This window comes from Musa acuminata, chromosome BXJ3-1 (genome assembly GCF_036884655.1).
Source record: "Musa acuminata AAA Group cultivar baxijiao chromosome BXJ3-1, Cavendish_Baxijiao_AAA, whole genome shotgun sequence".
NCBI lineage: Eukaryota > Viridiplantae > Streptophyta > Magnoliopsida > Zingiberales > Musaceae > Musa > Musa acuminata.
The window spans coordinates 9,046,753-9,069,833 of NC_088349.1; the positions used below are offsets into that span (position 1 = coordinate 9,046,753).

At 39.1% G+C, this 23,081-nt stretch overlaps 1 long non-coding RNA gene and 2 pseudogenes across 1 annotated transcript; all 3 read right to left on the bottom strand.

Moving 5' to 3' along the window:
* Positions 1-344: 344 nt before the first annotated feature.
* Positions 345-8,466, bottom strand: LOC135629140 (putative wall-associated receptor kinase-like 16; annotated as a pseudogene).
* Positions 8,467-8,514: 48 nt separating this feature from the next.
* Positions 8,515-16,123, bottom strand: LOC135629305 (uncharacterized). The gene is made up of 2 exons (XR_010493188.1): positions 8,871-16,123; positions 8,515-8,778 (listed from the first exon to the last, which is right to left on the bottom strand). It is a non-coding gene; the product is annotated as an uncharacterized LOC135629305 (long non-coding RNA).
* Positions 16,124-17,113: 990 nt separating this feature from the next.
* On the bottom strand, positions 17,114-22,538 carry LOC135628767 (putative wall-associated receptor kinase-like 16; annotated as a pseudogene).
* Between the last annotated feature and the right edge of the window lie 543 nt (positions 22,539-23,081).

A 23,081-nucleotide genomic window follows, 5' to 3' on the forward strand; every position in this document is an offset into this window, starting at 1 on the left:
CAGATTCCTGTAATTACTGATAAATATTCTTTCTACGTAGGTCAGAATATAATCCAGTAGGAAATGGCAGAGATTTCCAATAGTTATTGATACATTGTAGGAAATGGCAGAGATTTTCTATAGTTATTGACACATTATTCTCCCTTACACAGGCACCGGCAAACAGACATTTACAACCATATATTGCAGATCAATTTAAGATTGCTTCAGGAAACTATATATAAAAACATGGGAGTTGATGTGTTTGGGAATAAATTTAACGCCAATCTTTTCACTGAATTATAGCAAGTAATGGTATCAATTCCACGCTCACCTGATGGTTCACCGAGCAAGCTCTCTATCTCCTAAGCATTTCGTGGCACCCACGGGTGCTGCTTTAATTCTTTTAACCTGTCAAGCTCTTCCGCCACTTCCTTCATCGTAGGCCTTTCTTCTCCCCCAAAGTTAAAGCATTGTTTTGCGAGCTCGCTCATTTCTTGAATCAGTTCCGTATCCCCTTCGTTTCTCACCTGATCATCCAAGATCTCCATAAGTCGGTTCTCCTTCGTCGTCAGAATAAAACATGATGCGAGGCTCCTCTCATCTTCAGATGCTTCAAAATAAATTGGCTTCTTGCGGGTCATCAACTCCAGAAGCACTACGCCGAAGCTATAAACATCACTTTTGTCTGTCAACTGGCAGGTTTGGAGGTACTCTGGGTCCAAGTAACCACAAGTCCCTTGCACCAAGGTAGCAAACTGATCCTCGTCTTTTGGAACCAGCTGGTGATGCCTTTTAACTGCATTTATTCTAGTTATGTAACTGCAACTAGGCTAGAGCAATCCTCAGTTACATAACTAGAATAACCACAATTTAACAAATGCTTGTGCAAATTTTTGAATGTCATTTTGCTGCCGAAGATTCCGAGCTAGGTGATCTCCAGGAAAGATGATATAAAGACAAGACAAGAATCCGTATCTACAATACATGAGATGATCAGAAAGAAAAGAACCTGTTCAATGTGTCCCTGTGGAAAATAGTATACTAGGCTTCCAGGTTGAGGCAATGATACAAGTGGTCCAGCACAGGCATGCCAAAGCTCAGAATTTAACACCTTTCTTGCACCTACAAATAAAAGTAAGCTGAATATTTTCTTCAATTCAACAACAAGTGAATGAACAAACAAAAAAATCTTAAGTAAATGAGCATACTTCCACCAAATATTACATTTATGCAAAATGAGCATTATACAGGAAGGTGTAATGAAGAAGAAAATCACTCACTTGGCTTGCTTGGAACTTCACCCAAGAGCTTCATTTCATCTAGCAGTGCTGCAGCGTTTTTTAGACCGCAGACTCGGACATTTGTTTGAACGGAAGACATTATCAACCAGCAATCTTAGAAGATTAACTTGTATTGATGCCTTTTAACACCTGTTCATTGACTGCATTTATTCTAGTTATGTAACTGCAACTAGGCTAGAGCAATCCTCAGGCGGGTGGCCAAGGAAAAGGGAGATATATTTTTGTTGTCGTGGATCAGCTGGAACAAGGTCCCGTTCGAGACAAACTCATAAACCAACATCGGAACCTCCACTTCCGAGCAACAACCCACGAGCTTGACTATGTTCTTGTGGTTGATCTGCGACAGAATAAACAACTCTTTTCCAAATTCATTCTTTTAGCTCTCTTGATGGCAACGACACGGTTGTTCTCCAAGACTCCTCTGTAAACGGTACCAGGTTCTCCTCTGCCAAGGACTCGATTCCGATCATACTTCGCTGTAGCTCTTTAATTCTTCTTTGGCAAATATCTTAAATATTTTTCTATAGTCTTAATCTCTTCTAATAATATCCAACCTCCATGTTCTCTAAAATACCTTTCCTTAATCTTGATGAATTTTCTTCTTTAAAAAATCATATAGATGCTAGGTAGTAGAAAGATCAGGCCAATTAACACCATGAAGAGAAATAAAAACTATGATTTTTATGCACATTATTTTGGTTTCACGGTTACCGGTAACAATAAGACAAGCATGGACATATTTATGCTCTGCATTTCTGCTGCTATTATTCTTGATGCTTTTTTTTTTCTTTTCTTTTACAGTTTCTCCGGTGAATACCCTGAAAGGATTATTTTTAATTACTTAACTAGAATAAACTGTAGTCTATATGAGAACAGTGGATAATTCATCATATTAAGTATGATATTAAAGAATACTATTTCTCTCTATATATCATCGCGTATATTAAACTTCCAACTACTAAAGCATAAAAAATCTTTTGCATATTTTCTTTCTCTTTATCACTTGATGGATTCTTAGCACAACTTGAAGTGACATGAAAGAGGAGAATCAACTAGCTTTGCATTGCTCATACTGACCCTTTCTAATATCTTCTCGATGTATTTCTTCCATGATAACCAAATCTTCTTGTTTTTTCTGTCACGAAAATTTTGCATACCTAGTATTTACTTTGCTGGCCACATATCCTTCATTGCAAAGGATTCACTTAGTTTCATCTTCCACATGTCAATTATAGATATATCTTTCCCAGGGATAAATATGTCATCAATATAAAGTAAGAGAATAATAAAATCCTCACAAAACCATTTGATGTACACACAATGATTCGAAACCGTTCTTTTATATCAATTTTCAGTCATAAATGAATCAAACTTTCTATACCACTATCTTAAAGCTTGCTTCAGCCTATACAAGCTCTTTTTCAACTTGTAGATAAAATTTTCTTTACCTTTGATTTTGAAGTATTCTGGTTTCTCTATATAAATTTTCTCTTCTAAATAACTAAGAAAGAAAGCTGTCTTCACATCCAACTATTCAACCTCCGAGTCCAAGCTAGTAGTAATACCAAGAGCAACACGAATAGAAGACATTTTAACAACAGGAGAAAAAATCTCTTGAAAGTCAATACGTTTCTTTTGATCAAAGTCTTTCATAACTAATCTAGCTTTATACCTTGGTTGAGAATAATATTCTTGAGTTTTGAACCTGAAAACCAACTTATTCTTCAAAACCTTCATTCTCTTTGATAGTTGCATCAAATCATAAGTATGGTTCTTCTACAGAGCATCCATCTCTTTTTGCATAGTAACAAATTATTTCTTTTTCTACTCATTTTCAACTGCTTTTTGGTAACTATTCACCTGCATCAGTCACATACTCATATGTAGAGTCTCTTATAGAAGGTTGACGTTATCTAGAAGATCTTTTAATTGTAGTTCCACAGGAAGTTGCTCTCTAACTTCTTCTTGCTCAACATGTTAGATTAACATCGAGCTCTTCATTATCTTCCTACACATCTCCCCCATCACCCTAATGTATTGAAGGAGTGGCTGGTGCTTTCTTCAAATCCTTTAGGGTTTGATCATTAAATAAAATAACATCTCTACTTTTAAACACTTTTTATTTTTCCGGATCTCAAAACCAGTAACCAAACTAATCATGTGAGTAGCTAAGAAAAATATATTATTTTATCTTGCCATCTAAGACCTTTCATTGTTTAGACTAGCCTAGTAAATCATATCTAAATAAGAGATTAGAAAGTTATACACGTCAAGATGCATAGTTATCATCTTTGGATAATTTAAACGGAATGAATGATGTAGCATCGATGATGATAAGATCGGTAGATTGAGAAGTACTATGATTCTTTACCGGGACAATAATGGGACAATAATTGGAGTGTTAGACGATTAAGAGATAAGTATGTAAAGGAGTAAGTTGGGAGTCGTCATAGAAGGGAGGTGGAAGAGAACTGCGAGTGTTTTTTCTAGAGGCACGGTTACTGCAGCGGGTAAGGCAAAGTTGCTACAGTTCTACAGATCTGTTGGTCTGCAGCACTGTTTGTAGTGCTGGAGAGAGATGCAGCAGTGTTTGCAGTCCTAGACAGAGTTACAGTAATACTGGAGAGAGTTGCAACACTGTTTGTAGCCTTGGAGAGAGCTGCAGCAATGTTTGCAGTCCTGGAAAGAGTTACAGTAATGCTGGAGAGAGCTGCAACACTGTTTGCAACGTTGGAGAGAGTTGCAGCAGTGTTTGCAGTCCTGGAGAGAGTTTCAGCAATGCTGGAGAGAGCTGCAACACTGTTTGTAGTGCTGGAGAGAGCTACAGCAGTGTTTGCAGTTCCGGAGAGAGTTACAGCAATGCTGGAGAGAGCTGCAACACTGTTTGCAGTGCTGGCGAGAGCTGCAGTTCGGCGCTTTTTGCAATGATCAGGTCTCCTCCTGAGAAGAAGCTGTTTGCAATGATCTGCAACAGCTCTCTACGCTGAGAAAGACCACCAGCGAGCCAAGGGTTGCGACCGTTTGGCGAAGATGGTCTATTGGAGAGCAGCAGTATTGTCCTCATGGTGAAGAGCGGAATATAGGTGATCGCCGGGTTGGTCGAGAGCACAGGAGCCGGTGGTTGAGGATCCACCGCTGTTGACGAGACAAGCCGAGCGGAAGGAAAGGGTCGAGGGTCGTAAGAGTTGGTGATGCTCCGATGATGAGAGAGGAGACAATGGGCGCTCGGCCTGCGAACTCGAGGCCAACCCACGACCGGTGGATGGCAGTCACAGCAGGAGGATGACAGCAGCAGTAACAGGTCGGCCCACGAGAGGAGGCCAGTAGTAGGAGGTTGGCAGCAAGCGACTTATGAGAAGATAGTTGAAGTCCGCCGGTTGATAGGGAGAAGTCGTCGCACGCCACGTTCTCGACCTTTTTCAAAGCAGATCACTGGCTTGCAGCAATTTGAAACAGGGGATGTCTACGCGATGAATAATTGAGAAAGGCACAGCGTGGAACTCTGTCGGATAGATCATGTCAGCTTCAGATCAACGTCACCGAACTGACCAGATCTGTTGCGCCGCAGGAGAAGCGCCAGTGAAGGCAAGCGGGAGAAGACAAGCGCCGTTCGCCGAGAAAGTGCCACAGTCGCCGTAGAGAAGAAAGCGACGGTGGTAAGACAGCCGTCGCCGCTTCAGATCAATGTCGCTGGAGGTGAGCCGAGGCAGAGGAAAGAGGGTTCTCGCGTCGATTCGGTAGAACAAGAGGTCTTACTCTAGGAAGAAGTTGGCAGGGCTCGGTGAGGAGTCGGACAGCTTGCTCTAGGCAAGCAGCTCTGATACGATGATAGAATATGAAATATAATTACAAAATATGCTTGAGATAGTAAACTTAATGGTTATTTATACATATTAGCAGAGAGGTTGGAGAGCGAGAAGAGCGAGACCAGGGTTGCGCCGAGATTGTTCGACAGGGCAGGGAAGTGCTCCGGCACCGGCGAGGATTCGGACGCAACAATTTGCACGTCCAGGGAAGAGGGGAGAATCGAGGGTCAGTTGTCACATGGATTGTGGATCGGTAGCAAGCAGCAGTACCTGGAGGGAAGCGAGGGAGACGGAAGAGGAGGAGGGCGGAGAGAGGTTGGAGAAGGCATTGCGAAGGGAGGGGAGGAACCTAGTGGCGGCGGCTAAGTTTTCCTCCTCTTCCTGCCGCTGCTGTTGCTCCGAGATGCCTCCGTGGTCGGCGGAAGAGGACGCGCCCATCTCCTGTTTGTTCGTTAGCCTGTCTGTCTGTTATGTTCTAGCTTTATCGGTGGAGAGGAGGAGACCAGCAGACCTCACGAGGCGTTGTTGGACTCTTGCAGCTCCCTAGGGACGGGAGGGCACAATCGATCGCAAGGATGGATGTCGTCCTCGCGAAGCCTCTGCGATGCCGCTACACGCGTCATGAAGCGGGGTTCGACCGCGGCGACGAACGCACGATTGCAACAACCAATGCTACCAGAGACCTAAACCGGCTCCATCATGCGGTTCAATAAATCTTGGAGGGAGTCGGCCCGGCTCAATCTCTCGCACACGTCCCTTAATTTGCATGTATTTGTAGCTGTAAAAATTGAGACGGTATTTATTTTATTTATTATGAAAAGTATAAAAATAAAAATAATAATAGGTTAATCAACCCAAAAATAAACTAATATATATAATAAAGATATTATTATTTAGTCGGATGTGTATGTGGTAACGATAAAAATTATTGGAGACTATCGTTATTATAATAAAAAAATATTTTTAAACCAAGAATAATTTGTAAAATAATTTATTAATGCTTAGAATAGGATATTATCAACTATAGAAGAGGATCAGATGATATGGGTTTCATATTTTAGTTTTTTATTTTATTTTTTTATCTTTATGTATTCATCACTATCCCGTCTTATATAATTTAGTCATTAAAGGGATCAAAGTCAAAAAATATTTCTAATATTAATCTTTGTTATAGGACGGAGGCTATGGAAAGATGTTTACATCTTCAAAATTTCACATAGATGATCGAAAGCTAACAACTATAATAAAAATAAATTTATTATTTTTTTTATGCTGATGGACTTCTATAAACTTATAAAAGCATGTCGAAGAGCCGACCACAAAATAATATCATATTTTTGTATTAAACAGATGGCAATTAATATATATTTGTCCTTATCACTGCTTAAAAAAATCGGATTGACATAGATAAAGAACATACATAGACTGTTTATATCATTTTAATCTCAATTACTAGATTAGATAATGATGTCTGGTGACAATAATGTCAGCCGATCATCTAACATTACCTGAATGATAAAAGCTCCGCAACCAATGCAAAATGTTTAAAATAACAATATTTAGATAACCATTTTCTTACATACAAGATAACCTTTTAAAGCTTCCACTTCATTGACCGATGAGGTGCAAGGAACATAACTCCTCCCTAGTTGCTCGGTAAAAAATGAGTTTGAATGTTAGGCTTGTGAACGATGACCAATTCCTCTCAAGTATATTTTCATGGACCTATTTCATTCCCATGTTGCAATTGGTGTTCTTGGTTATTCGACCAATGACTAATCAGCTGATAGGTCTTTTCATGACAATACTCTTCCGTGGTACAAGAAGAACTAGTGATTGGTGGGTGATGATGCTAGTTGAGATCCAGCTTCGAAGCTCCAAAATTAGAAACTTTTGATGCATAATTTTCATCAAGTATGTTGGAAGACTTCACGTCGCCATGAATGATGGGAGACGAAGTTGATGAATGCAAGTAGGCTAGAGCAATCCTCAGGCGGGTGGCCAAGGAAAAGGGAGATACATTGTTGTTGTCGTGGATCAGCCGGAACAAGGTCCCGTTCGAGACAAACTTCGGAACCTCCACTTCCAAGCAACAACAACCCAAGAGCTTGGCTATGTTCTAGTGGTTGATCTGCGATAGAATAAGCAACGCTTTTCCAAATTCGTTCTTTTGGCTCTCATCAAAGATCTTAGGTTTTTTGATGGCAACGACTTGATTGTCCTCGAAGACTCTAAACGATATCATGTCCTCTTCTGCCAAGAACTCGGTTCCGATCATACTTCTCTGTAGTCTTTTTTAATTCTTCTTTGGCAAATATCTTAAATGCAAGACCTTGTTCTCTAAAATATTTTTCTATAATCTTGATCTATTCCAATAATATCCAACCTCCATGTTCTCTAAAATACCTTTCCTTCTTTTTTGAAAAATCATATAGATGCAGATGCAGGGCAGTAGAAAGATCAGGCCAGTTCAAGTACTTGTATCTCATAAATTTTCAGGCCAATTAACACTATGAAGAGAAACAAAAACTATGAATTTTATGCATAATATTTTGGTTTTCCGGTTAACAGGAGCAATAAGACAAGAATGGACATATTTATGCTCTGCATTTCTGCTGCCGTTATCCTTTATGCTTTTTTTTTTCTTTTGCAATTTCTCCGGTGAATACCGCGAAAGGATTATTTTTAATTACATAACTAGAATAAATGCAGTCAATAGGAGAACTGTAGATAACTCATCATATTAAATATGATAGAACACTATTTCTCTCTACTTTTAAGTAGGCGTAACAACTCAAGTTGGACTTCCCTGCGGGAGAAGGACAGCTGTCATGAATTTCTTGCTTTCTCGTTCACAGTAATGAGGTTTGAATTTATGGTTGAATTTGGAAAAAAATACGAGGATAAAGTATTGATCTCGATAGTAAGAAAAGATAGAGTTATCCAACGGGTGTAGAACAAGCTTCAATCTTCAATATTTTTTTTAATAATTAATTTGACTTATTCTTTTATAAATTTTTAATCTATTTTTTTCTTTCTTGATACAATCAATCTCCCTCTTGATGTAATGAATATTTCTTTTGATAAAATGAATCTTTTTATGACACTTGAATAAGTTTAATTTCAACGTAAAGAACTTTCAAGGAGGCTTTGTTAATCACAAAATTTCTTCAAGATTTTGGCAAGAAATTTCTTCAAAATTTCTTCAAGACTTTGTTAATGGAAGGCTGATAAAAGCAAAACTGGCGATTCGGAATTTAACAAATTATTGAATTTTGGCAAGTAAATACACTTTCTTGAGTGGATCAAAAAATCATCAGCTACTTGGAGATGGTCCAAGACAAGAAGAAGATAAGATTGAACCAGGTTACCGTCATTAGTCCTCCCTATAAGATACACCTAGTCTACAGTGCAGACAGATGAAAGGATTTGAAGCAATAAATAGAATTCATGAAAAGAAAGGGAACAAAAGAATTTATTTGTAATACTAGGCATCAAATGTGTAATGAGATCCTCGACAAAGATGAAAGTCATGGTGGAAAAAAGACTCTTACCTATAGCCACCTTCGCTGATGATTGAAGTTTCTGGTGTTGGGTGCATGGTCCATTGAAAGCATCACAGCTACCGGGCAGGTTCTGGCAGATGCCATGGCAAGGATTTTGATCTTTATCAGACCATTCGTCGATGTCTGCAATTAAAGCATATTCGGCAGTATCAGAAACAAAAACATGAAAACTGAAAAGGCAAGCAGATCCCAGAAAGAGAAGAGACTTAACAGACCTTGGCAGCCAAGAGCGACATAAGGATTGCCATGGTAACCACTCGGAACAGTTACAAAGATACCCAGGACCATTGGAAGAGTTCAAACACTCGCTGTGCTCGCTGATGCAGGCGTAGGATGTTATGTTGCGCTGTGCTACCTCGCATGTCTCGTTTCCGATCTACCAATCCACCACCAAAGGCGCCTTGCTGCTGCTGTCGTTCAAGAATCGGTCCGTCGTGATGTAAGATGTTAGGAACTCAAACCGATTTGCCTCCAACAATACGGCATAGCTGCAGCGACCGAAGTTCCAGATGCTCGAGCTGCTGAAATTTGAATCAAACCAGACCTCATAGAATGCCAGGTCCTTGGGGATGGAGGAGGCTCGGCAGCAGCCGATGCCGGAGCATGAGCTGTTGACCAAATTTACCTCGTTGTGACACAAACACTCAACACACAAACACGATGGTCTTAATGGGATAAATAAATAAATATAAGTAAGTCATAATACATAATAAAATTAAATAAAATCGTAATAAAGTAAGACATCAAGATTTATGTAAAAAATCACTCCAACATAAAGGGTAAAAATCATGGAGTAAACTAGAGAAAATTTATTATAAAAACAATGAATATACAAATCTCAAAGTCTCTTGTCCAAAAACCAAGCAATAATCACAAGAGAATAACTGAGATATGAGGATTACGTCACTTTGTATAATATTCAAAATCTCCTCAAGTAATCACAGTAATAATTAACTATAGATCTGATCTAACTTGATATGAAAACACTACCTGGATGATTGAAAAGAGTTCTCTGCATTGTCCTTGTCTTCTTCCCTTTTCTTCTCTTGTTTTTCTATAATTTTCTCCTATTTTTGAATTAGTTACTGCTATAATTTTTTTCCCCTATTGCTATAGTTTTCTCTCTTTGTTGCTATAGTTTTCTGCCTCCTTTTCATAGTCACTACACCCCCCTTATTACATGAAGTTGCAACTACTTCTCTTGAAGTATATTTCGAATCCAAACATCTATATGCTTTGACTTGGAATGAAAAGTTGGGTTCTTACACAAATAAATGGCTATCTGGCTATCATAATGTATCACATAGTTTTTCTATTTCAGCTTCAATTCTTGTAAAAATTCTTTCATCTATAACATTTCTTTGTAAACCTCTGTAGCAACAATATATTCTGCATATGTGGTGAAGAGACCAATACACCTTTGTAATTTGGATTGTCATGACATAGCTCCCCCTACAAAAATAAGTATAAAACCTGATGTGGATTTTCTTGTATCTATATCTCTTGCCATAACTGTATTTGTGTAACATGTCAACATAGATCGTCCACCTCCAAAGCTTAAACAAACTTTATAGTATCTATATCTTTTGCCATAATTGTATTTGTGTAATATGTTAACACAGGTCATCCACCTCCAAATTTTAAACGAACTTTATAGCTCCTTCTGAGATATCTAAATATCCACTTCACTGTTGCCTAGTGCTCCTTGTTTGGATTTACAAGAAATATGCTAGTAACACCTACTGCATATGCAATGTCTGACCTCATACATATCATCGTGTACATTAAACTTCCAACTGCTAAAGCATAAGAAACATTTTGCATATTCTCCTTCTCCATCACTTGACGGACTCTATTCTAAGCACAACTTGAAGTGACCTGAAAGAGAAGAACCAATTGGCTTTGCATTGCTCATACTGAACCTTTCTAATATATTCTCGATGTATTTCTCCTGTGACAATCAAATCTTCTTATTTTTTCTATCACGGAAAATTTGCATACCTAGTATTTGCTTTGCAGGCCCCATGTCCTTTATTGCAAAGGATTTACTTAGTTTCATCTTTAACCTATCAATTATAGACATACATTTCCTAAAGATAAACATGTCATCAACATAAAGCAAGAGAATAATAAAATCCTCACAAAACAATTTGATGTACACACAATGATCTGAAGCCATTCTTTTATATCAATTTTTAATCATAAATGAATCAAACTTTCTGTACCACTATTTGAAGCTTGCTTCAACTTATACAAGCTCTTTTTCAAATTGTAGACAAAATTTTCTTTACCTTTGATTTTGAAGCATTCTAATTTCTCCATATAAAATTTCTCCTCTAAATCACCAAGAAGGAAAGCTATCTTTATATCCAACAACTCAACCTCCAAGTCTAGGCTAGCAACAATACCAAAAGCAACACGAATAGAAGCATTTTAACAATAGGAGAAAAAATATTTTCAAAGTCAATATGTTTCCTTTAATCAAAGTCTTTCACAACCAATTTAGCTTTGTATCTTGTTTTTCACATCTATCTCTTCCTGCATAGCAACTAACTACTTCTTTTTCTGTTCACTTTCAACTGCTTTTTGATAACTCTCTGATTTACCTGCATTAGTAAGCATCATATACTCATATGTAGAGTATCTTTTGGAAGGTTGACGTTATCTAAACTGTGGTTCCGTGGGAAGTTGCTCTATAGCTTCTTCTTGCTCAACATGTCCTATAGGTAGATCAACATCGGACTCTCCACTATCTTCCTGCACATCTCCCCCATCACCCTGATATATTGGAGAAGTAATTCGATCAAAATATGCTAATCCTTCTACATAAGTCTTGGCTGGTGCCTCCTTCAAATCCTATAGGGTTTGATCCTCAAAGAAGATTACATCTCTGCTTCAAATCAATTTTTGCTTTTCTGGATCCCAAAACCTGTAACCAAACTGATCATGTGAGTAGTCAAGAAAAACATATTATTTTATCTTACCATCTAGCTTAGACCTCTTATTGTTTATAACGTGTGCAAATGCACGACAACCAAACACTCACAAATGCTTGTAGAAAATATCTTTTTCAAACCATATATGCTCTGGAACATCATCATCTAGGGTTGTACAAGGTGACAAGTTGATCGCATCAATTGCAGTCCTCAAAGCTTCATCCCAAAACTTTTTGGGTACCTTAGCCTTTGAAAGCATACATCTGATATTTTCCATGATGTTGCAATTCATCCTCTCTGCAACAACATTATGCTGAGATGTACTATGAACTTTCATCTCATTGTGGATGTCATGCGACCTGTAATAATCATTAAACAATTCAGTGTACTCACCACCATATTTTGATCTTATACATTTTAATTATCTTGTTTATCTCCCTTTTAACTTTAGCATGAAACTCTTTGATGACATTAATAACCTGATATTTGATCTTCATAGCATCGACTCAAACTCTTCTAAAATAGTTATATATAAAAGTAGCAAAATAAAGTACACCAATGATACCAAGAACATTAATAGATCCATCATGAGTTTTTATCCTCAAATGATCATATACATATATGTAAACATGGTCTAAGGCATATATTTTTCTAGATAAAGCATGACTAGCAAAGAAAACTCTATGTTGTTTACCAGCCAAACTATCAATATAAGGGTTCAAACGTGTACCTCTGATGTCTAACAATACCTCTCTCTTAGAAAGAGCTTGCAACCCCTTCTTGCTCATGTGTCCTAATTGCTTATGCCACAACTCAATGCTGAAGTCTTTTTCTGTAGCATTTAACTACTCACCATAAGTTTTGGCCTACAATTTATATAAAGTATAATATTTCTTCCCATTAGCCACAATAAGAGAACCCTTACTGAGCTTTCATTGTCCTCTATGAAATCTGCTATCATAATCTTCATCATCTAGTCTTCTAACTAAAATTAAATTCAACCTTAAGTCAATCACATGTCTCACATCCTTCAGCACTAACTTGCAGCCAAGGTTGGTCTTTATGTGGATATCACTCATGCCAATAATGTCTACCGTGTCATAGTTGCTTATCTTGACAACACCAAAATTTTCATACTTGCACATAGCAAAAAACTCCCTTCGTAGTGTAGCATAATAAGAAGTACCTATGTTAATCACTCACTCGAGATCCTGACACACACAACAAAAAATATCATTAGAAGGAGACAAAATCAAATAATCACCGTCCTGCACTATAGCTATGGTATTATTTTTTAACTCTGTAGACTCCACTTCTTTTTCCTTTTTTCTTACTCTTTTTAGGTTGCTTGCATTCGTTCTTGTAATGTCCTTTCTCACTATAGTTATAGCAAATAATATCTTTTCTTGATCTTGACTTGGTTCTACCCATGCGTGAACTGCTTGTATCCTTGGACTTTAATCTTCCTTTGTTCTTTGAGATAAGCGCCTTTGAATTATTCTAAGATGTTGTTGAATTCTTTCTTCTCAACTCCTCGTTCAATAAACTGCTTGTTACTTGACTCATGGTGACAACACCATCTAGCGCAGAATTACTATAGGAAACCACCAATGTCTCCTAACTTTCTGGTAAAGAATTGAAAAGTAATAATGCTTACAACTAATCATCAAGAGACATTTTTATATAAGATAACTGGTTAGTAATACTTGGATTTCATTCAAATGCTCAGCAATAAAAGCACCCTATTTATATTTTATGTTTGCAAGTTCTCTGATCAAGAAAGCTTTGTTGTCAATTATTTTTCTATCACAAAGATTTTTTAACTTTTTTCAAAGAGAGTATGCAGAACTTTTAGTAGAAACATGGTGAAAGATATTGTCATCGAGCCATTGTCGAATAAACCCGACTATTTTTTGGTATAATCTCTTTCACTCATCATCTGTCACAGTTATGGATTTTGCACCATCCCCTTGCAAAGGTTCATACAAATCTTTGTAATACAAGAGATCTTCCATTCTTAGTTTTCATATCATCCAATTATTTCTATTCAAGCTAATCATGCAAGAAACATTACCGACATCTATGTTCGAATACAAAAAATAAATCATCAAAACCATACTCCGATACCAATTGATGGGATAAAAAGAGAACTTTATATACGAACAAATACAAGTAGGTCGTAACATATAGCAAAATTAAATAGAATCATAATAAAATAGGACAGCAAGATTTATGTGAAAAACCCCTCCAACGTGAATGGTAAAAACTACGGGACAAACCATGGAAAATTCACTATAAAAATAATGAATGTACAAATCTCAAAGTCTATTGTCGAAAACCCAAGTAACAATCACAAGAAAATAACTGAGATACAAGGATTATGTCACTGTATACAATATTCAAAATATTTTTAAATAATCACAGCAACAATTTACTGTAGATCTGATCTAATATGGGATGAGAACACTACCTGAATAATTGAAAATAATCTCTCTACGTTATCCTCGTCTTTTTCTCTTTTCCTCTTTTATTTTTCTATCATTTTTTTCTCTTTTAGAATCATGTTGTTGTTATAGTTTTCTGCCATCGTTACTATAGTTTTCTCTCTCCATTGCTATAATTTTCTGTCTCTTTTTCAAAACCACCTCACCTTCTTATTAGATTTAGGTTTATGTTAAAATTGAGATAAGCTACGTGCTGTTAAAGCCCATTATAAACTGAACTCATAGGCTATCAGCCCAACGGGTCTCTGCAGCCGATTAACTATACAGTGTGTCGACCAAATCGAGAGACGAAGTTGCAGTCCACGGAATTGTTGCTTACGTTGCAAAACTGACACTATATTTCGTTGAGCATGCGTGGCTGTCCTAGCGGCAATGAGATATCGGTGATCTCGACGTTGAACACAAAAAGTTTCTCGAGGCCATCATCCGTTGTGCTGCAATTTAGTGAGAAGCCTTCCCTCAAACAGTTAGGACATATACCAAAAGGGTAGGGGACGTCAATCTCGCCGCATCACGTTGGGCAGCCAGGCAGGGGACCTGCTGCAGATGCCACTGTACCCACTAGCGGTAGCATCAACAGCTGGAACAAGTTATTTTCGCAACTGCTTATTTAACAGCAACCTGACAATTGAAGCAATTCTTCCATCCAACAATGTACTAACACTTACACTAGATTGTGAAAAATAATATATAGTTCTGATTGTGCATTCTTTCAAGTTGTCAGTTAATGATTTTGCCTCCTGGTCTCCTAAATCCTCTTCATAAATGAATTCAACTCAGTATCAGTGTTATCCCATGTAGACCCTAACACTTCCATAACCAAATTCCTGACATTAGCTTAATGCATGCAAATTTCTTTTTCTTAAATTCTTGTGAATAGTTCTCAACAAATCTCTTTGGAGGAATGCCCTTATGCTACATCAGTGCCTGTGCCTAATTGACACTCACAAAGTTGCTGCAAGTTTTGGTACGTTAGGAACAAACCATCTTACTCATGCAGATAAACAACTCCTTTGTTTACCTGAGTTCATGGAATGATTGAGAATTATTTCACGTACCTTCGAAGAAGAGCAAGCTTGGATCCTCTCCTGGACATACTTCGGAAGACAATTCGCCGAGCCTGGTGCTGTCGTCAAGACCCACGTCTGAAACTTCTGCGCAGAAACACCCTTATCGACCGCCAAAACATCCGATCTCCAAATGTGCTCATCTTCCTCCGCGATCACACCGCACGAAACCAAAGCTGACACTAGCAGATGGCTCATGTCAGGGAGCACCAAAGGATCCTCTGCGTTTCTGGACATCTTCGCGATCCTCGAAGAATGCCCCATGACCCAGCAGATCCAGAAAAGCATAAGCACCTCTCCCGGCAAGAGAGACCCGCCCACCTTATCATCGTCGCCAGCATCGGGATCGAACTCCAAGCCGCAAGGCGCTCCGGCTTCGCGGGACACGGCGGCGTACAATCTGTATAGCTCGTTGATGGATCGTGAGACGGGCATCCTGCCGTAGCATCGCTTGTAGCCGCTCAAGAAGCCAATCCAATCAATACGACCGTCAGCACGATCATCGGCAGCGGGGAAGAAGAGCGAGACCAGGGTTGCGCCGAGATTGTTCGACAGGGCAGGGAAGTGCTACGGCACCGGCGAGGATTCGGACACAACAACTTGCACGTCCAGGGAAGAGGGGAGAATCGAGGGTCAGTTGTCACATGGGTTGTGGATCGGTAGGCAGCAGCAGTACCTGGAGGGAAGCGAGGGGGAGGGAAGAGGAGGAGGGCGGAGAGAGGTTGGAGAAGGCATTGCGAAGGGAGGGGAGGAAGCCATTGGCGGCAGCTAAGTTTTCCTCCTCTTCCTGCCGTTGCTGTTGCTCCGAGATGCCTCCGTGGTCGGCGGAAGAGGACGCGCCCATCTCCTGTTTGTTCGTTAGCCTGTCTGTCTGTCGTGTTCTCGCTTTATCGGTGGACAGGAGGAGACCAGCAGACCTCACGGGGCGTTGTTGGACTCTTGAAGCTCCCAAGGTACGGGCGGGCACAAACGATCGCAAGGATGGATGTCGTCCTTGCGATGCCGCTACACGCGTCATGAAGCGGGGTTCGACCGCGGCGACGAACCCACGATTGCAATAACCAATGCTACCAGAGAACTAAACCGGCTCCATCATGCGGTTCAATAAATCTTGGAGGGAGTCGGCCCGGCTCAATCTCTCGCACACGTCCCTTAATTTGCATATATTTGTAGCTGTAAAAATTGAGACGGTATTTATTTTATTTATTATGAAAAGTATAAAAATAATAATAATAGGTTAATCAACCCAAAAATAAACTAATATATATATATATAATAAAAGATATTATTATTTAGTCGGATGTGTATGTGATAACGATAAAAATTATTGGAGACTATTGTTATTATAATAAAAATTATTTTTAAATCAAAAATAATTTGTAAAATAATTTATTAATGCTGATATTATCGACTATAGAAGAGGATCGGATGATATGGGTTTCACATTTTAGTTTGTTTTTTAATTTTATGTATTCATCATGTCCCGTCTTATATAATTTAATTATTATTAAAGGGATCAAAGTCAAGAAATATTTCTAATATTAATTACAGGAAGGAGGCTATGGAAAGATGTCTACATCTTAGAAATTTCACATGGATTATGGAAAGCTAACAACTATAATAAAAATAAATTTATTAGTTTTTTATGCTTATGGACTTTTATAAACTTATGAAAGCTTGTCTAAGAGCCGATCACAAAATAATACATATTTTCATATTAAACGGGTGGCAATTAATGTATATTTGTTCATGCTAATGCTTAACTAGATCAGATGGACATATATAAAGAACATGGATTGTTTATACCATTTTAATCTCAATTATTAGACTAGATAATGATATCTCAGACATGGTTGGCGACAACAAGGTCAGCCGATCATGGAACATTTCCTGAATGATAAAAGCTCCACAATCAATGCAAAATATTTGAAATGATAATATTTATTGGGATAACCTTATTCTTACACACAACAAATTCCAGCAAGGAAATGACAGAGATTACCTGTAGTTATTAATAAATATTCTTCGCTATTATACACTGGCACAAACACACACGATCACAAGTATACATAGCAGCAGCATCAATTCAAGATTGCATCAAGAAGCCTCGAGAACCAGAGAGTTTGGGCATGCACCAGATCATCATCTTCCATATTCGATATCCAATCCCAATCTTTTCTCTGGATTATAGCTAGTAGTGGTTTCAATTCCATGATAATATGTCTCATGGTCAACCGATGGTTGACTGAGCAAGCTCTCAATCTCCTCGGTATTCTGCGGTACCCACGGGTGCTGCTTGAATTTTCTCAACCTGTCAAGCTCTTCCGCCACTTGCTTCATCGTAGGCCTTTCTTCTCCACTAAAGTTCAAGCATTGCTTTGCGAGCTCGCACATTTCTTGAATCAGTTCCGTATCCCCTTCATTTCTCACCTGATCATCCAAGATCTCCGTAAGTCGATTCTCCTTCGTCGCCAGAATAAAACATGATGCGAGGCTCCTCTCTTCTTCAGATGCTTCAAAATAAATTGGCTTCTTGCAGGTCATCAGCTCCAGAAGCACCACGCCGAAGCTATAAACATCACTTTTCTCTGTCAACTGGCAGGTTTGGAGGTACTCTGGATCCAAGTAACCACAAGTCCCTTGCACCAAGGTAGCAAACTGATCCTCGTCTTTTGGAACCAGCTTCGAAGCTCCAAAGTCAGAAACTTTTGCTGTATAGTTTTCATCTAAAAGGATGTTGGAAGACTTCACGTCGCCATGAATGATGGGAGGCGAAGCTGATGAATGCAAGTAGGCCAGAGCTTCGGCAGACTCATGAGCGATCCTCAAGCGAGTGGCCAAGCAAAAGGGAGATGCCCTGTTGTTGTCGTGGATCAGCTGGAACAAGGTCCCGTTGGAGACAAACTCATAAACCAGCATCGGAACCTCCACTTCCAAGCAACAACCCAAGAGCTTAACTATGTTCTTGTGGTTGATCTGCGACAGAATAAGCAGCTCTTTTCCAAATTCATTCTTTTGGCTCTCATCAATGATCTTGGGTTTCTTGATGGCAACGACACGACTGTCCTCCAAGTCTCCTTTGTAAACGGTACCATGCCCTCCTTTGCCAAGGACTCGGTTCTTATCATACTTCTCTGTAGCCTTTTCTAATTCTTCTTCGACAAATATCTTAAATGCAAGTCCTTGTTCTCTAAAATATCTTTCTTTAGCCTTGATCTCTTCCAATAATATCCAACCTCCATGTTCTCTGAAATATCTTTCCTTAATCTTGATGAATTTTCTTCTTTGAAAAATCACATAGATACACATGCCGGATATTAGTAGAAAGATCAAGCCACTGCCAGTACCTGTATCACAGAAAGTTTCAGGCCAGTTAAAACCAGGAAGAGAAACAAAAATTATGTTTTTTATGCATATTATTTTGGTTTTGTGGTTACTGGAAACTATAATACGAGCACGAACAATTTTGTGCTCTGTTTTTCTGATGATAAAATCCTGGATGCTTATTCTTATTGCTTTTCTTCTGCGCAAGCATTATGTTAAGCTACATAACTAGAATACATGAAGTCCATGCAGATACAAGAATCACAGATAACTTGTAAACGTTATTTGCAGCAACTTTTAGCAGGTATAAACACACAAGTTGGATTTCCCTGGGGGAGAAGAAACACAGACGTTGGACAATGAGGTCTTTTTAGTTGATAGAAAGGATGTATCTCTGGAGAAAGGTCTGAACTCATGGCTGAAGTTGACGATACGGAGACTAAGGACCTTGAAGGAGATGGATAAACCCCAGAGACTAAGTTGACAAACACAAACTTTATTTCCTCTTCCTGTCAAGGCTCTAAACTTCTATCTTGACTCACTTGATCTCTACTTGATCATGATAAATATCATCTAATTATAGAGCCCTAGATGAGAGAGATGAGAGTTACGATACTTAATCTTGATGACTGCATTCATACATTTTTATCATGTGTTAGCTATGAAATTTTCTATCGACTCTTTAATTTTTCATAATCAATGTAACCTTTCTTCATGATCACGATGATATATCATTAGATCATGATAACCTCTCTTATCCCATCAAATTCAAATCCTACAATTCTCCCCGTGTTCATGAAAAATAAACGCTTCAATTCTCTTTTAATTAAGATTATTTCTCTAAACATAGACATCCTTGCAACAAAGAAACAAGTCAAGGTGAATGGGGTTTTACCAATAATAACCTTCACTGGCAACGAAACTTTCTGGTCTGCAGTGCAATTTCCATTTAAAGGGTTGCCGTGTGTGCCTGGCGGGCAGGAACAATCGTAGCTACCAACTGTGTTCTTGCAGATGCCAAGGCATGGATATCGATCTTTATCATCACATTCATTGATGTCTGCAATTAAAACATATTCGTAACTATCAGCAACAAAATCATGAAAACTGAAAAGGCAAGCAGATCCCAGAAAGAGACGAGACTGGAACAGGTAACAGACCTTGGCAGCCCCGAGCGACATAAGGATTGCCTTGGTACCCACTCGAACAGTTACAAAGATACCCAGGACCATTGGAAGAGTTCAAACACTCGCTGTGCTCGCTGATGCAGGCGTAGGAGGTTATGTCGCGCTGTGCTTCCTCGCATGTCTCGTTTCTGATCGCCCAATCCACCTCCAAAGGCGCCTTGCTGCTGTTGCTCAAGAATTGGTTCGTTGTAATGTAAGATGTTCGGAACTCAAACTGATTCGCCTCCAACAATACGGCATAGCTGCATTTACTGAAGTTCCAGGTCCTCGAGCTGTTGAAATTTGAATCAAACAAGACCTCATAGTATGTGAGGTCCTTGAGGATGGCGGTTTGGCAGCAGCCGATGTCGGAGCATGAGCTGTTGACCAAACTCACCTCGTTGTGACACACGGACCCGCAACCGCTCCAGTAGGTGTCGTGCCTTTTCCAACCTCCGATGTAGGCGAGGGTGTCGCAGCCGATCACAGTGAACTTGTTGAGGTCGTCGGAGAATCTGTATGGTGTGTTGGTTAAATTCAGAAACCAGGTTCTGTAGTTGATAGAATTGGTGATAGCGTTGTAACACTGCCACGATATTTCATTGAGCATGCGTGCCTGGCCAAGTGGCAACGAGATATCGGTGATCTCGACGACGGAAGAAAAAAAGTTTCTCGAGGCCATCATCCGTTGTGTTGCAATCTAGTGAGAAGCCTTCCCTCGAACAGCTAGGACCAATGCCAAAAGGGTAGGGGACGTCAATCTCGCCGCATCTCGTTCGGCAGCCAGGCAGTGGAGCTGCTGCAGATGCCGCTGCACCCACTAGCGGCAGCATCAACAGCTGGAACAAGTGATACCCTAACAGCCCACCCATGTCTCGATTTGCACACTAGCAGAGAGGTACTCTCAGATAAAAGCTTGGACAAATGATATGTTATGGAAACACCAAAGCCTAAAATATGAAGCTTCCTCTTGACTGACCGATGAGGTGCAAGAAAGCTGACCTCTTCCCAGTCAATCATTTATTTAAAAAAAAAAATTTATTTGATTGGATCACTGTATAATTTTTCTGCAAAACAATTGACTTACAACATGGATCCAAAAGGATGAACTTTGATTGCATCAACAGGCGGCCTCAGTGACCACACACCCATCTTTCGCTGCTATCGGCGTCACAAGCTGCAAAGTCGGGAACGCATAACGACATCAGACTATTAACAGGATGATTTGACCCTTCAGAACAATATATGTACAAAAAAAGAAAAGTCTAAGGACTGGTATCGAGCATCCTCCTCCAGTGGATATTCAAGGACCTGTTCAATCTTTTACGGGGCAATTGGTGTTATTGGTCATTCAACCAATGACTAATCAGCTGATAGGTCTTTTCATGACAACATTCTTTCGTAGTACAAGAAGAACTAGTCATTGGTGGATGATGATGCTAGTTGAGATGGACCTGGAGAAGGAAAATAATCACATCTATTTTGGCGTTTGTGCAATTTTCTTCCAACGATGGTTTGTCCTGTGCCTGACAATCTGTCTCCAGCTTCTTTGTCAATGTTTTCTTCTTCCAGAAAGGACTTGTTAGTGATTGATGGCTGATTCGGTCCTTGAAAATAACTGTTAAAGACTTGTGATGGTCAAAGATTTTTTTATTCTCACTTCAATTTAATAATTATTTTTGAAGTTATGATAGCCATCTATGGCTATTACAAGTGGAGATCATATCATTTGTCAGCTACAGAGCATCCTCTCCCTCGGTATATTTTCAAGGAAACGTTAAATTCCAACATTGTAATTGGTGTTTTTGGTTTTTCTGCACAAACTTCAAAAGAAAAACCAGTGATTGATGTATGATGGTCGAGATGGACATGGCAAATGCAAAGTTTTGGTGCAAATGTCTTCAAAAACGGGTCTTATGCATTCAACTTCTTTCGTAAGTAATGTCGATTGCATATGTTCATCCATGTCTTTTGTGCACCTTGTGGTGTTTGTATGGTGATTTGTTATCCTTTTCATTTTTAAGGCATAAAATTATATATTTGTTATCATAACATACACATCCTTCACATATGTATTTATCCACATATATCACTTTAATATGGCATATTACCTTTAATTTGCTTTCGGTCCTTCTTCCTATTACTGTAAATAAAATAGGATATGTCTCCACTTCTCATGAACATATTCCTCGCTTACTATATCTCGATGATGTCCTAATTGTTTGTTCAGTTAAATCTTATAGAAACCTTATCTGACTCTATCATGATTTACATACTTCTATTACCAATCAAAAGATAAGATGACAGAATCAACCGGGAATAAAAAACATGCAGAACAATAGCAAATTAATAGGTTAGAACATTCGGTGGTTGAGAATGATTTCACATACCTCTGAAGGAGACCGAGGAGCTTGAATGCCCTGCCGGACACACTACGGAAGACAATTCGCCAATCCCGGCGCCGTCGTCGAGACCCATGCCTAAAGCTTCCGAGCGCAAACACCCTTATCAGGGGGAGACCTGCCCACCGAGCCATCGTCGTCGATGTCGGAGCACGATCATCGGCTCTAGGGAAGAAGCGCCAGATTAGGGCTGCACCGACATTGCCACAAGAAGCGGGGAATCGCTTAGATGCAAATGGCACACTAGGTTGGGTACTTCTTACACATCATACTAGGGCTATGATTCATGGTCGATTCGGTGAGGATTGTAAGGGTCGTCGATTGGTAAGCAGCAGCGTTGCCCGGAGGAAAGCGAGAGGCTAAGGCGGTGCGGAGGAACGGGACATTGTCGCTGGAGGCCCTCGTCTACCTGTCGACGCTGTCGCTCGAAGCCGCGGTTCTTCCATGATCAGTGAATAGTGCTGATCAGAAGGTGTTCGAAAACTTAAAAGGCTCTTTAAACACAGATATCTACACTACATAAAAGCTCTTTAAGCCTTACAACTACTGCTGGCATTTCGAATTATTAATATTGAACATTATTTCATGAATGACAATTTTTACACATGACACTACTTAACTCGTTTTTAGAAAATTAGACTATAACAATTTTTTTAGAATATTTACCAAATTATTATGCATTTTATTGCAACAAATAGTCCTCCAATATCTTTGTTTCCTCTGCGATTAAGTCGAATCTCGAAAGAAATTTCACGAGGATACCACTTCATGATCCGAAAAAGAAAGAAAATAATCACATAATTATAATTCGAAATCCAACTTAATAGAGTATCAAATTGAGTAGATCAACGAACGATAGAGAGAAAAAGATATGACACACATAACCCTCACGTGAGTCCTGAATTGGAGAAAAAGATGTAGGTTACCTTTCACGCATTTATCCATGTGGATAAGAGTCTAAAATAGGTCTAAGGCAAACAGTTCAGGATTGTTTCGTCTTATCACTCATGTGGACAAGAGGTCAAAA